We start from the raw sequence: 14,375 nt of genomic DNA, 5'->3' as shown, positions 1-14,375 counted from the left end.
AGCCAGTGTAACAAGAGCGTCACATTTCGCTATTAATAGCCTACGCTATAGAACCTGTGCATGTATTTTCTAATCGCGCAGTTAGTTGCCCTATTGACCTTCGAGTTCGAGTTTTCCCAGTCCGATGTCAACCTTCATTACTTCATATATCTTAACACTGAAGTTATTCAACAACGTCCTTTAGTATCGATCTTTTATCGCAGGTGGCGACCGACGCCTGACTGACGATTATCTCTACTCAGCCAGCGACTGAAGCAACGCCTTCACCCCCTTAATGGCTGCGGACAGTGGTTGGGGAATGTTGTGGCGGGCCACTGACCCATTTAGAATGATAACAGTGTTTCAGCTGTAGCCTTGCACCTTGCATGTGGCGCTATTGTGATTCCACTTAGTTAGGCCTAACAGTCAACATTGGTGTGATGTAAATATAGACTATGCGGTATGTAGGTTAAAGCAATATACATTGAGAAATTTAAGACATATTAAGCTTCGGTTATTGTTTAGAATAAAACAAATAAAAAGACTAATAGTAATTTATAATTTTTATGTATTTATTCTGTTTTTAAATCGACAGGTGTAGGATTCAGAAATTAAATTCTGTGGGATGCAATTTTAATGTTTCATTTTCGTGTATTTTTGACTATTTTAATAACGGGTGGGAATTTCACTACACTCATTGATTGCTAAACATTCTTTTCCTAGTAAGTATAAGCGTAGGAGATGTTTCTGAAACACCTATCACGCGACTCGAGCGTTATCTCGAACTTTTAAGGATTATGAAATCAGTCAGTTGGTGACGTCAGAGATCACCGCCCTTGGCAGTATTTCGTGATTAACGACCTTTTGTTTATTCTATGCGATTGTACGAACACACACGTATGTACCGAACAGACACTCGTAGTAAAAGAGATTAAGAAAATTTTACAGTAAATAATAATAAAAGTTGACATAACAATCAAAACACTTTGCCTCTGTTTCATATTATTAAAAAAAAAAAAAAAAACTGTGTCGTCATAGTAAATGAATGCATTCTGTAAATATGACACGCGCCATGCGGATCACAAATGCGTGGTGTTGTAGTTTCCAATCACGAGCACACTTCCAAAAACAGTTCTGTCACGAGCTTTAAAATGCGTGAATCGTTTTGAACAGGAAAGGGAAATACCTAATGTTTGCTTTGCTCTTACCGGAAGGAACATTGTAAACAACATGTTTTGTGTTTCTGCACAGCATTCAGGCTTATGTGTGTCTTTAAAGTTCACTATCCTAGTGATATTCCAGTAGAGCGAATGAAAGTAAGTATGGGGTAATATGGGTTGATTATAAAACTAAAAGGAATAACAAAACTTCTTGAGTTTTGTATACCTTTTAAGAAAATTGCGATGTTAAATTAATGGTCTAATGTGGAGCATATTTTCCCGTAGTGAAAATCGGTTCTTTACCGACATATAAAATCTCTTAATCGAAACTGTGATTAGCTTATTATCATGAGAATAATTCAGTTAATTCTCTCCTTGCAAAAGAGTTTTTTTTTCCCCTTTGACAAAATGTATTCAGAATTTATGTTCAGGACTACGATGTTTCTCTTTCCCCTGTCCGTGTAACTCTGTTTTCAATAAACAAACCTGTTGCTCAATGGTCGATCCAGAGGAAATGATCTTCCCAAGAAATCAGAGCAAAAAATATTGTTTTTAGTTAAATAACAACAATCAAGAAAGGAAATAATCGCATACAAGTCAATAAATAGGTGCGTTTTTCTTTTAGTATCTTATCGTGACGTCATTCTATCACATCAATCGAACCCAGAATTTTGGGCTTATATGCCGTACATACTTTTGTTTTACTTAATTGTGCCATTCAAATGATTCTGTTCTAACCAAATTCGGGTTGATTCGATCCATTTTAGTATAGATCCCAAATACCTAAGTTATTGAAATCAAGAGCGAAATTATTATCTTCTTGTGGATAGACAAAATGAATCTGAGAAGTTCTGCTACGAAATGAAACTAAAATGAATTCTATATTTTTAAAGTATAATACACAAACATTAAATGTGTACTATAAGTGCAAAAATGAAGTAAATTCTGTTTACAATACTACTTCAAACTGCTTTCACTACTAAGTGTTTCCGAAAACTGCATGGGTTTTTGCTAACATCTTAAACGAATGTCTATATCCACTTTTAGTTCTACAAGGAAATCGATCATCACCACGTTTCATTATTAGTGCTTTTCCTCCTTACATTTTAAAAATGAAAAAAAAAAAAAAGAAATTTAATAGTTATTTTTATATTATACAATAAGTGCTCAGATTTTCTCTTCGTTCAGATATTCCTGACATCATATACCAAAGGAAATACACATAACAAACCCTAAACTGAGAAGCCCTTCCAAGGGCTTCGAATGAAAATTTCGAAATATATATTTTGTACAACATGCATTTATTGGTTCAGATATTTTAAAGCTATTGAAGTGCGAAATATCTGTAACGAGTGCTGATCAAATTGTTTTCTTCAGAATTTAATCGTTCACCACCGAGGTGGCCAGCTCTAAATTACAAGTGAAACAAGTTATCAATTTCCAGAGTTCTGGATGAACGTATCCTGTGTGTAGCGATGCAGGTTAATACAATAATATAGATGTAAGCTGCCGTTTCATTCCCACCCGCCCCTCTTCTTTTCTAAATCAACTCTGTGAGCCGTATTGTTACGATATTAAGGTCATATTCATTCTCCATTCCCATCCCTCCAGTGATTTCTCGATTCGCTGTTCTTTTTCCAAGAAAATGTCCTGGATTTTTTTTTTTTTTTCTCCTTGTTTGAGTGGCAGAATTATTTCTAGGTCAAGGCTACTGTTCATCTCTTCCTTTCCTAGAGTGTGAAAAAAAAAAAAGTCTCTTCCCAGCATTCCTCTCTTCTTGACCAATATAATACTTCTATTTTAATAGTGTTTCCACGTTACAACCGATACGTCTACTTGGCAATCAACCTCAGTTTGGTGAATGAAATGACTCTGAACACTTTTTTTTTTATTTTTATTGATCATATAAGTTAAATTAAGTATATTTATAATTAGTTCCCTTCTGGAATAATATTTCTTGAATGCACTTTACATAACTTCTTGGCATGAATGTGTTCGATAAGATTACACCTTACTTTATATTATAAAATTCAGCCACAAATGTTTCTGCTTATGATCTTGAGCTTTTTTATCTCCAATAACACTGCGTAGGGCACTTAAAATATGTCTCGGAGAACTGACACGAGCAGTCATAAGTTCCATTTAATGTAATAATGCGAGGATTATCATAGGCAAGACTTTAGGTTTGTTGGGGGTCTGAAGTAAGCTTAAGTTTCTGAGTTTACAATGGTTCTCAAAAAAAAAAGCTTTTAGTGAGGAAGCCATCTTTCATCATCTTTCGGATGCTGCTGTAATTACCTGAAAACCACCACGAAGCTAATATATTATGTCTGTTAATTGTATGCGTTCTCTAGCTGGTTTATCTCTTTCGCGGAAGTTAAAATTTGATTTTCTGGGAGGGAAAAAGTGTCATACTATATATAAATTCTTGAATGTTTCTCGTATGTTAGAGTGGAATCGAACCAAGATGTTTCCGTTTAAAGGATATGTGTTCTTCCGACTGTGCTATAGAAGCTTTAACTCGGGAGATATGAATCTTCACAACACGCGCATAACCATTCAAACATTGTCTTATTTTTGTAGATACTTTAGTAGACGAGTGAGTCTGACTCTCCGAAATTTTTTTTTAATGGGCATCGTCTGAAGAAAATCACGATACAGAAACACATTGTAGTAATTGGTGCACAAACTTTATAGTAAAGAGGGAGGAAACACATTACATCTCAGGCTTCTTAACCGTAACGTAACACGATCTCCCTCGGGGTGGTAGGGAGGCTTCTCTGTCATTTAACCCAAACCTGTTTCCGTTTACAGTGACCGCAATTTCTCAATACATAGAGGGGGAGTGGGGGTTGAAGAGTGACCGTGCATAGGGTTACTGGGTCATGACCCAGTGCTGCAAACAAGTTGACCGCTTTGTAGCATCATCAGTAACTGAACGAATTACTTATAGGGGTTATTCAGGATATTATCCACCAGTCTTTGTCTTCTCCAAATAACAGTAAGGGATGAAGGAGTAATAAGTGTTATTTAATCTAATTTTACTTAGATGGACTTCTCTCTGCTCTGTTCCTGGTTTTCGGAAACTCGGAGACCTACTAAACATCACGTCTTACCTATAGCCGTGGGCACTTTTCAGTGCAAAAAAAAATCCTTTACCCATGCGATAACGAAATCGTCCCAGTTTCATAATTCCTAAGTTGAATGTAAGAGCTTTTGATTAAGAAATTAAGACTATTACCTTACGAGGTCGTTAAAGAATATGCATTTATTCTGCTAAGACATTGAATTTATTAGTAATTCAACTCGTTAAATAGTATTCAGAGGAGTTTTTGTTCCAAGTTTTATGCACACACTTAAGATTTTCTTGGTAGTATCCAAAGATATTGCTAAATACTGAGGGCATGACTATCTACCAAAATTCGAAATCCCGCATTGCGTGGCTAGAACTAAGATGGCTCACTATAAGTTCCAGTAGCTCTACAACAGTTGGGCAAAGGACCCATTCAAAACTCGAAAAATCCTAGTTATTCCAGTGAATAAAGCTAATATTTAACAAGACCATGAATAATCTGTAGGTTATTTACCATTCAACCTCTGAAGTTGAATTTCTGATCTTGCTTTCACCACCCACTTATGGACTAAGGCTATGGAGAAATTCACGTGGTTGCCCTTGACATCTCAAAGACATTTGAAAAGGGTTTGGCACAGGGGCCTACTTAATAAACTGCTATTCTGTGGTCTGCTTTCCTTTCTCTCTGCAGCTGGATCGCCAACTTTCTCACTGATCGCTCACTTCGTGTAATGGTGGGCGGTTTACACTCCTCAGATTTTCCCACCAATACAGGAGTACCCCGGGTTCTGTACTTTCACCTACTCTCTTTCTCTTGTATATAAACGACCTGCTCTCACAAATTTCTAATCCTATCTATAGCTTTGCTGATGACGGTACACTCCATTCCTCCTTTTCATTCGACAAACCTTGTAGTGCTCAAGTATTAGAATTCTCAAGATATGCCACGACCCGGGCCTGAACTGAGACCTCCTAGCTGGGGCAAGGTCAACCTTGTAAATTGCAATGCCATCAAAACTCAGTCCTGTCTGATCTCTCGCAAGAAAGAGCTCGCATGCCTCCACTCCCCTTACTTTCAGTAATACTGTGATATCTAAACACGATCCGATTTCTCTTCTTGGTGTGACCTACACCTCAGATCTTTCCTGGCACAACCACATTTCAACTATAGCTTCTGCAGCCACCAAAAAACTTGGTGTACTTTTTCGCACAAGACACTACTTTACATCCTCACAGTTGCTAACTCTATACAAAGCCCAAATTGACTCAGCCATGGAATATTGCTCCCATATTTGGGGTGGTGCGCCAAAATTCTCTCTAAGATTTGCTCTATTCTATCCAGAACAGGGCATACAGATACTTTCATGGACAGTGCTCTGCTGAATTGGCCACTACTATTCCTCCACTCTCCTCCAAAATCATTAAAACAAGATCCACTGCTTACCAACACCGTTTTACAGTCCTTGAAACTCACCTAACCAACTTCACAACCCCCCCCCCCCCTCTTTCATTCCGTCTACTTCTGTCCTTTGGAACAGTCTCCCCCCCCCCACTTTGCCTTCCCAACGATTACAACCCTCAGATGTTCAAGCAAAATGTGAACAGACTCTTCCTCTCTTCTGTTCTTCTTGCTCACTCATGGCACTAGAGTGCTAATAGGTATTGTGGCATTCGTGTGTGGATCAGATATACATATATAGTTGGGCTTCGTATTTTCTAATATCATTGAACATTGATATCCGAAAATCTCATTTGAATTCTCGATGACACCAAAACTTCCGAAATTATCAATGCTCCTAAGAAGTCAATACAATGTCCTTTAAATAGCAAGATCTACCTGACTACTGTGTTCTTTTAAACACCGGTAAACATCGGACTTTGGATGTTTTTAAATAAAAATTAATGCGAGTATTTGCTGTATTGTTCCACTGTGATTGATCCACTGAAGAGATTCGCGGACATGTATAGTAGTTACTTGTTCCTTCTAGAAAATTATTCAGTGACTGAAAAATAATGTACTAACTCTGGATCTGTAGTAGTCGAGTGTACTTAATGTTCAAGGCAAATAAAAAAACAAAATGGTTTCCTTTCGATTTAAAAATGTTGCTGTAATATTTTGCGCTTTATAAGGCTAGGATCCCTCACTGCACAAAAAGGATGAAAAATTCCTTATAAAAATTATAACCAGTTTTACGTAGGAAATATAATGAACCATATTCGGTGATTCATTTGACAGTCCTGGAAGCTAATTGTGTCAGCCCCTCATTAAGATTATTTGAGTGTGTTAAGATCTACCATGAGTTGATCCTCATTTGACCAATAGAAATTGGGCAAATGAGGTTACAGAACTTTGCAATTCATGCGCGCTTATTATCTCTTTCAAGATGTTTATAAACACATTGGCAGATACTTTGCAGTTTTGAGTTTCCATGTACATGCTATTTTTAATATAGAATGATTAGCTAGCGAGATTGAGGGGAATGTGTATACATATACATACACAAGAACACGCACCTCTTGACACTTCACAAACCTTTGTTTCGTCTGCACTTGACAACGCTAACCGAGCCCTCATTCCTTAGTGATATGGTCACGTGCTTGGCAAGCTGGTTTTGCTCCATACGAGATTAAGTACGCCAAATCGACCTTGAACGCAAATGGCCCCAAATGTAGTTATCTTATCCATGTTTCGTGGCCCCATAAATATAGCGCAAGTTGATAGAACAGGCATAATTCATAAACTATTACGATTGCCATGTAGCTCATTCACTGTTGCTAATGGCTTCGCCTTAGGACGCTGTCAGCGTCCCAATTTTGCTGACACAGATGCCTCAGTGGTTTCTGTGTTCTGTTAGAATAAGATAAAATACTAGAGCAAATCTTAAAATTCTCTGAATGGTATAAATAGTATTTAAACTTTTCCTAACAGGAAAGTTTTGCTCTATAATGTTAGTACATGCACAATAATTCCACCCGGAAAACTCTACTTGCTACATTTTCCTTGACATCTCAAGAATATATATATATATTTTTTTCTGTATGTTGATAGACTAGCTTTTCTCAGGTTGTATCCACAAAACTTAAAGACGAGGTGTTCAATTAGATTTTGACGTATAGAGAATAATTCGCTTAAGGAATATGTAATGATCAATACTATTTACTCCGTCTCACAAGCTTAAGTTTTACATATTCACCAGTTAACTAACATACCACACATTCAATAGTTTCCGATATGTGGATCGTCCTAAACCCAAGACATCATTTATATATCTGTCCAGTTTTATTACTTTAAATTTTTAAATACATCATAAGTCACACATACACTAAGTGCCCCATATATTTTATAATATAAAATAGCCTATTTATTTATTTTTTATGAATGGTGCCCTTCTCATTCCATATAAATGTGATACTTATTCTTTGTAGTTTGCAGATTGGTTCGAAAGGGACATAAAAAAAAAAACATTTTATACTGAATAATAAAATAGTTACATTTTAAACGAATAAAAGACATTTTAAAATAAAAAAAAAAGTCTTATTTATTGAAAAAGAAAAAAATCTGTGTTTTCTTTTAATTTATATTCACGGACTAGAGAATTTTAAGGATTCTATATATAACCAGATTCCAAAACTTGAAGATTATAATTTTCTCTTAAGTCAGTTTCCAATTTAGATATCTTTATTTTAGTACAACCGTGAAATGTATTAAAATATATACAGCGAATTGCGAAGACAGTAATCACATTATTGGCATTAACAGGTGTTTGCCCCTCCCTATTTGGCCTGAAAATGGAATAATCTCAGAGGCCAGGTTACTCTGAATACATAATATAATAGTTGCATAATGGAAAATCGAGGCTGTCACAGCCATATTCTCTAAGTTAGCTTCTTGAGCGTCTCTCAGACAGCTAAAGGTAGATGATTATGTTCGCATTTCTTCTTCCAAGCTCAATGGTATTTACATACAGTGTAATATTAGGTATGCCGAGAATTGCTGCCGCGAAAGATGAATTGATCATTGCCCGCCTTGCACACACACATACCGAGAGGAATAAGTTCATTGTTGCGCAGGGTGGATGGGATCGTAAAGGAGGAGAGAATAATCACACTGGAAAAAAAAAAATGTATACATGAACCTTTTCTACAGCGATTTAGATAATTAAACTGCGTTCACGAACAGCACGTGATCACGCAAATATCGTAATGTACAGTTGTTAAACTCGCCAGACTTGTTCCGAAATGTAAATTGACTGTTAATGGCTTTTGCTAACTTATTCGTTTAGTGGTTGGTTGGCTATCATGACACTATCACCACTATAATAAGATTTTGCTCTTTCGCATTAAATAGTATCGTAACCTTTAAAAATAAATTATATTTTCTAGAAGTGTACAACTCTCTTTCCGATATGTACCTTTTATATTCAATTCAGCTTTCTGAAAAGACAGCGAAAGAGTTCAACCAAAGTGTCTCAGAGACATGTGAAGAAGAATTATTTTATTTTTATGGCCCAAAGACATCAAAGGTCATACTGCGCCAGAACACAGGTCACAGCAGTACATATGGCAATTGGTTAGTAGGACAATCACAAACACCCACGCCCTTGGCGAGATTCGAACCGACAGCCTCCTGGCTGGAGAGCGGATACGTTAAACACTCGGTCAACCAAGCCGGCTACATATTAAGAGCTAAGATTACTATATTTGTGCCCAACCACAGTTGATTACAACTGAGCTTATCTGGCATTTTCATTCATTTCTAGAAGTCACCATTCACTTTTGGTAAAGTTCCTCGAATCCTCATCTTTTTAAATATACAAATTTATTGCCGAAATCGTTCGATTTTTTTTACGTGTTTTTAGCGATTTTTTATCTACAGTAAAACGTCGAATTCTGAATAATATCCTACCAAATCACTTAACAGAAAAGAAACTGTTCTCCAATTTCTAAACTATAATCTCCAGTTCTCTAGTGAATTGCTTATGTCAAGGTCATAGAAGCCATTAAGAAAGATATAACTTTCTTCTATAATTCACATAGCTGGCTAATGGCCCATACTGTACATAATGTAGGCTTAATGGTACACATTTCTAAAGTCATAATACGTATATCTTGAAAATAGTGGTTTCGAAGTATTTAAGTGCTTTTGGTGCTCACTCTGCTTGAAAGATACGAAAATCAGATCCACATTTTTCTAATTATCCTTAGCGTTTTGATAATTATAAAATTAATTATTTATTCTAAATTATTAAAAAAATTATTTAGAAGTGGTAGAAAGTTGGATTTGCGGGGGGGAGGGCAGAATGTTTACTATTTCAGTTAAATTAACGCTTTCATGTAACCCTCGACGTATATTTTTTTTTAAAGCTGTAAATACCTTGAAGAGACTGATCCCAATTTAACTATTGGTAATAGTTCTTATTTTCTTTCTATTACAAACTGACGGTTGTCCACCGTTGACATGTTATGCGAAACGAGTTGGTCGATGTGTTTCACAGTACCCAATCCACCCATTAATATTAAATGCAATATAAAGAATGAGAAATAATAATAAAAAAAAATTAACTCTTTCTCCTTTGCATCGGAATATTTCCATCCATCTCATTTTTCAGCTGTTAACGTCCGAGCTAATATACACATCTGGTTCCGTCTACTCGGGATATATATTTAAATATTAGTGTGTGAAAGAAAACCAATAATTTGGAGTACTACAAGGAAAATGAAAATAATAATTGTTACTTCTTAGTTCTTTATTGAGCTTGTTTTACAGTTGAAATATCCTTATATTTTAAAATTTGACATAAAAAGATGTAGCAAAAATTTCTCGCTCTTTACTTTGGGGAGAACTATTTAGGGTATCTCTCTTTCCTAGAACAGTAACTCCTATTACATGAGTGCAATTCATACAATTTGCGATAATCAGTTAGTCATTCGTTTTCTTAAACTTTCGGAGTAGTATTGTTAAATCTCAGTTTCTGAAAGCATAAATAATATTTAGACTTTCTATATTCCACTTTGATTTGGGAGGGTATAAGGGAGACGTGAAATTTATTCGAATACTAACTGTTACTATTCTGATTTTCTTCTCTCCCCCCCCCCTCCGCCTCGTGGAGAATGTTATTCTCTTTATTCAGTTTTAGTGAACTGATCTTTATAATTAATTTTAATTTTTCACTGAACATCTATTACTTAATTTAGGTTTATCTTTAAGAGCGGAAATGCATCCCGAAGAAATGTTACAATTCTTCGACCACTTTTCTTTCTGGCAAATTTATCATTTTTGCCAAATTTATTTTATCTGGTTGCTTTATCGAATTTCGTTCCTGCCAAGGAAGTTTTATGATTCTGTTTACTTCTTGAAATGACAATCAAAGTATGTTCTTCTAGATGCATGTATTGTCACCTTCCTTACTTCCAGCAGTTTTAGAGAAAGCGTTTGTGACTATTCATACATGGGTTTTATTGTTTCAGATATGGTGAGTTATGTAACGAAAGACATTAGTGTCAGGGCGCTTACTACCTTCAGAAAAACCAGCTCTACTATTTCAAGCCTGTCTGTCTATAATGAAGTGTATGGTTTTAGTTAGTTCAGAAAATATGATGGAATGCGTTCTTTTTCGTTATTGTATTTTAAGTTAAATACCATAGAAAAATAGGCAGATAGTCATAAAAATGAATGTGAAATACCATTCTTTAAAGTTTTTTTTTAAAGGGAAGGATACATAAACATTAATGCTAAATGAGTTTATTATAATTCTAATTTTTTGAGTTCGTGAAATTCAGTATATGAGAAAGAGAGAGAAACCGCACCTTCCCGATCTAAGGTTAATGTTCTTTCGACCACTCCGTTCAGGAGAGCGCTTTTGTGCGAATACCCTTCCTCAAAGTTCACGACCTTGACCTTAAGATAGGAAAGGGTGCCTCCGCCTAGATCGGGTCATGCGAGTTCAGCCCATGTTTACAATAGCGTAACACGGGGCGGGGATACTGTTGTCCGTAGTCTCTAGCTATATATGTACAACCTGATTATTTTTGATTTAAATGGCGAAGCGTTCCCCCCCCTTAATATTTTCAAGCGAATTACCAGTGTATCGACCGCCCATTCAATATTCGTTATTAACATTTGAAAAAATTTAATACAAATTAAACAAAAAACTATCTTCTAGTTTAAGATTTCTTTGTTCACTAAGCTCTCTTTTTTCAACTGCGAACTGTGTTGAAATTGTTTCACAATCAACTGCATGTGCAATGGCATACCTCGTGCTAAAAATTGACCTCTTGTTATCAGCCGACTGGTTGCCACAGAAACGGTGCACGTGAGCAGGAGGACACTAGCCTCGAAAGCAGAATACGCGGGTGTAGAAGACATGTGAGCGGCTTGTTTACATCTATAAAAAGTGTTATCTGTTTAGACGTCTTCCTGACAGTGGTGTTTAGAAAACGCATGGCCAACAATGAACTTCCTGAAAACCAAGCAGTTACAAAACAGTGGCATTTTGGAATAGCACTAGCATTTCGTTGTCCTTTCACAAGTGTAGGCAGTAATTAATGAAACTCAAGTAGATGAATTAAATATTTTTAGTTCACTGCGCATCTCCCCCCCCCCCATGCTATGTATTGATCAGCTTAATTCTATAAATAGCTTTTTTAACTGAATGGCATTTCGATGAGTTATAGTTTTCCGTTCGCTATTTTTAAAAGTATTCATCTTCATTTGCTATTTGTATTTGAACTAAATTTAAGAACACGCCGTGTGATTCCATGCTTCGCGATTATAACAATATATGTACTTTAGTTGAATCCAAGCATGTTCTAACTAAAACATTTCTTATATATTTGAGTAGGTGGTGCTGCAGTAGGCTTGTGATATTTCAGGCAATCATCTTAGCAGTTCATTATCTTCCTTGTAAACGTCTTGCGACATAGCTGTCGTTCGCACATGATGAAGCTCTTGATAACTTGGTTAATTTCTCTATTCAAGGTGAAAGTAGTGTTTATAAATCCATCTGCGTTCATTGGCCATCCTCGGTTCACTACTGGCGTGGCTTAAGGAGCGATGCCGCTCGACCTTTTCGAGTGTGCAAGAGATGGTTTAAACATTGAAACTCAGATGGATGTATTTATTACTTATTTTTTATACAAAAATGTTCGTAACTTTTTGTATAGCTTTTAAGTAAATATAATTTCAAAACTACTTATACCTTCGCTGACAGTTTGATAGCAAATTGACTCTGGTGACCTATTCCGGATTATTGGTATCTTTTAAAAGATATCAATAATCCGGAATAGGTCACAATTTAGGCATTGCCATCCCTAAATTGTCACTTCCTAAAATTTTCTCTTCCTGTACTTAGAAAAATAATCTCATTGGTTATTTTTAATTACATTGTACTTCGACATTTTCCAATATAGAATCAATATAATGCGTAATTGGTTGCACACTTATAACTGCAGTTACCGAACAGACTTGATAAGTTGTGTATTAACTCCATTGATAAAGTGTTAGGTAAGAGAAAATTCTTTTAGTGTTCTACCGACCTTTGAATGACATTATTAACAAGAGGAAACGGACGTGGACGCCTCCACAAGGTCGGGAAGTAGGGACTACTGGATGGAATGAGGAAAGTATGCGAGCTGATGTTGAACTGCTAGAATGCGTGATCATTCAGCGAACATAAAGAACCCTTTTGCAGTGAACTTTTAAAGGAAAAAAAAACCTTTCAAAACTAGCAAAGTCAAAAATATTTTAGGAATCCAATGGAATTGAAAGATACACGGGAGAAGGATGGGACTGGGTTGATATCAATTTTATTCGGGAAGGAAATTTTTATTTCTTTATTATCTGTGTCGCTTGAATGGAATAGTTCATTCAATTATATCCAGGGTGGTGAAATGGAATAGCAGTGGCATCACTAGGAAGTTTTTGCTATCTTCAGAGTCCTAAATGGAAAATAAGAAAAAAAAAAAAAGGTATGTAATTTGCATCCACTTAAATTGTCTTCAATATAAATCTTGAAATTCTACAGACTTAATGTACAAATGAAGCTTTGAACAAGAGTCACCAGCATTTTAAGGTTTGAAGATTTTCAAAGCTTCATTTGTACAAACACCAAATGATTCTTGATTTAAATGAATGATAACAGTGGTTTATCATCCGCAGTGCCATTTTATAAAATTAATTTAAATGGAAAAGGCGTATCCAAAAGAAGAAGGGGGGGGGATCTTCAATTAAAACGGGTAGAAGTCAAAAAAAAAAAAAAAATCATTTTCCGTCCGTTAAAACTGAAGAGGAAGGATTTCTAATTCCTGTGGTGGCAGATGTAGCATTTTCTCATTCTTCCTAAGAGTGAATTTTCCCGTAGAAACACGACGGATATTACAAACTCCACTGTCAGATCATCTTCCTAATAAAAACAACCCTTCCACTACCCGGGACAAGTTTCCGCTGGAACATTCCGCAACATCTGGTGACCCCTAAACCACCTTCAAAACCGCCCGGGTCGCTTTACCAGCCGAACAATTTGTTAAACTGAGAAAGAAAAGAGAGAGGCGCTTCAGAAAGGGGAGAAAAAGGGGTTTAAACGGAAATATCATCTATCCTTAGCGGCAGCACACTAAATCATTCTAGACACCACGTTGTGGTTTAATATGTAAGATTATACATCACGAGTCCAGAAAGGAAGGCAGCAAAAATAAAAAGTCTTTAATGGGCGGGTACATTAAGGAGTTGATTATTTTGCTATTTGGGTCTGTCAAAGAAGCAAATTTATTTTGAAGATCTTTTCTAAATCTTGAAGATCCGGTTTTCTTAATGCAGACGAAGAAATTGAGTGGGTGTTATTACGTTGATTCTGTTCGGGTCAATAGGGATATCTAATAACCGATCTGAAAACTTGGTAAACAACTCTTTGAAATCCCAATGGAATGCTTCGGCAATTTTTAAGATTCACAAAAAAAAAAAAAAAAAAAATGAAACTATTTTTAGAATCAAAGTGTCTACGAAGAAATGTTTACTATTAGGGAGGAAAATCTATTCCTGATGTTGGCTTTTTTCTGAATTAGTATGGGTACATCCATACTAACACAACATTAATCCTTCTTCCCAGCAAAGTTCAAGAGACATTACACCTTAGGCAATAAAGATCACTTAAGATGTCGGTTTGTGA

At 35.9% G+C, this 14,375-nt stretch overlaps 1 protein-coding gene across 4 annotated transcripts in view; it reads left to right on the top strand.

The window, feature by feature from the left end:
• LOC150105498 (ecdysone receptor-like) overlaps nt 1-14,375 on the top strand; it is a 240,631-nt gene that overhangs the window by 114,566 nt on the left and 111,690 nt on the right. Inside the window, exon 1 of one of the 4 annotated variants that reach the window (XM_090394210.1) lies at nt 1,175-1,295. The exons of the other annotated variants lie outside the window; for them this stretch is intronic. The gene's annotated coding sequence lies outside the window, so the exon portion shown is untranslated. Of the gene's footprint in view, nt 1-1,174; nt 1,296-14,375 lie in introns of those variants that run through there. 4 annotated transcript variants of the gene reach the window in all.

This window comes from Typopeltis vanoorti, chromosome 6 (assembly GCF_054136105.1).
Source record: "Typopeltis vanoorti isolate ZY-2024b chromosome 6, IOZ_Tvanoo_1.0, whole genome shotgun sequence".
Taxonomy (NCBI): Eukaryota; Metazoa; Arthropoda; class Arachnida; order Uropygi; family Thelyphonidae; genus Typopeltis; species Typopeltis vanoorti.
This window is presented reverse-complemented; position numbering and strand designations above follow the sequence as displayed.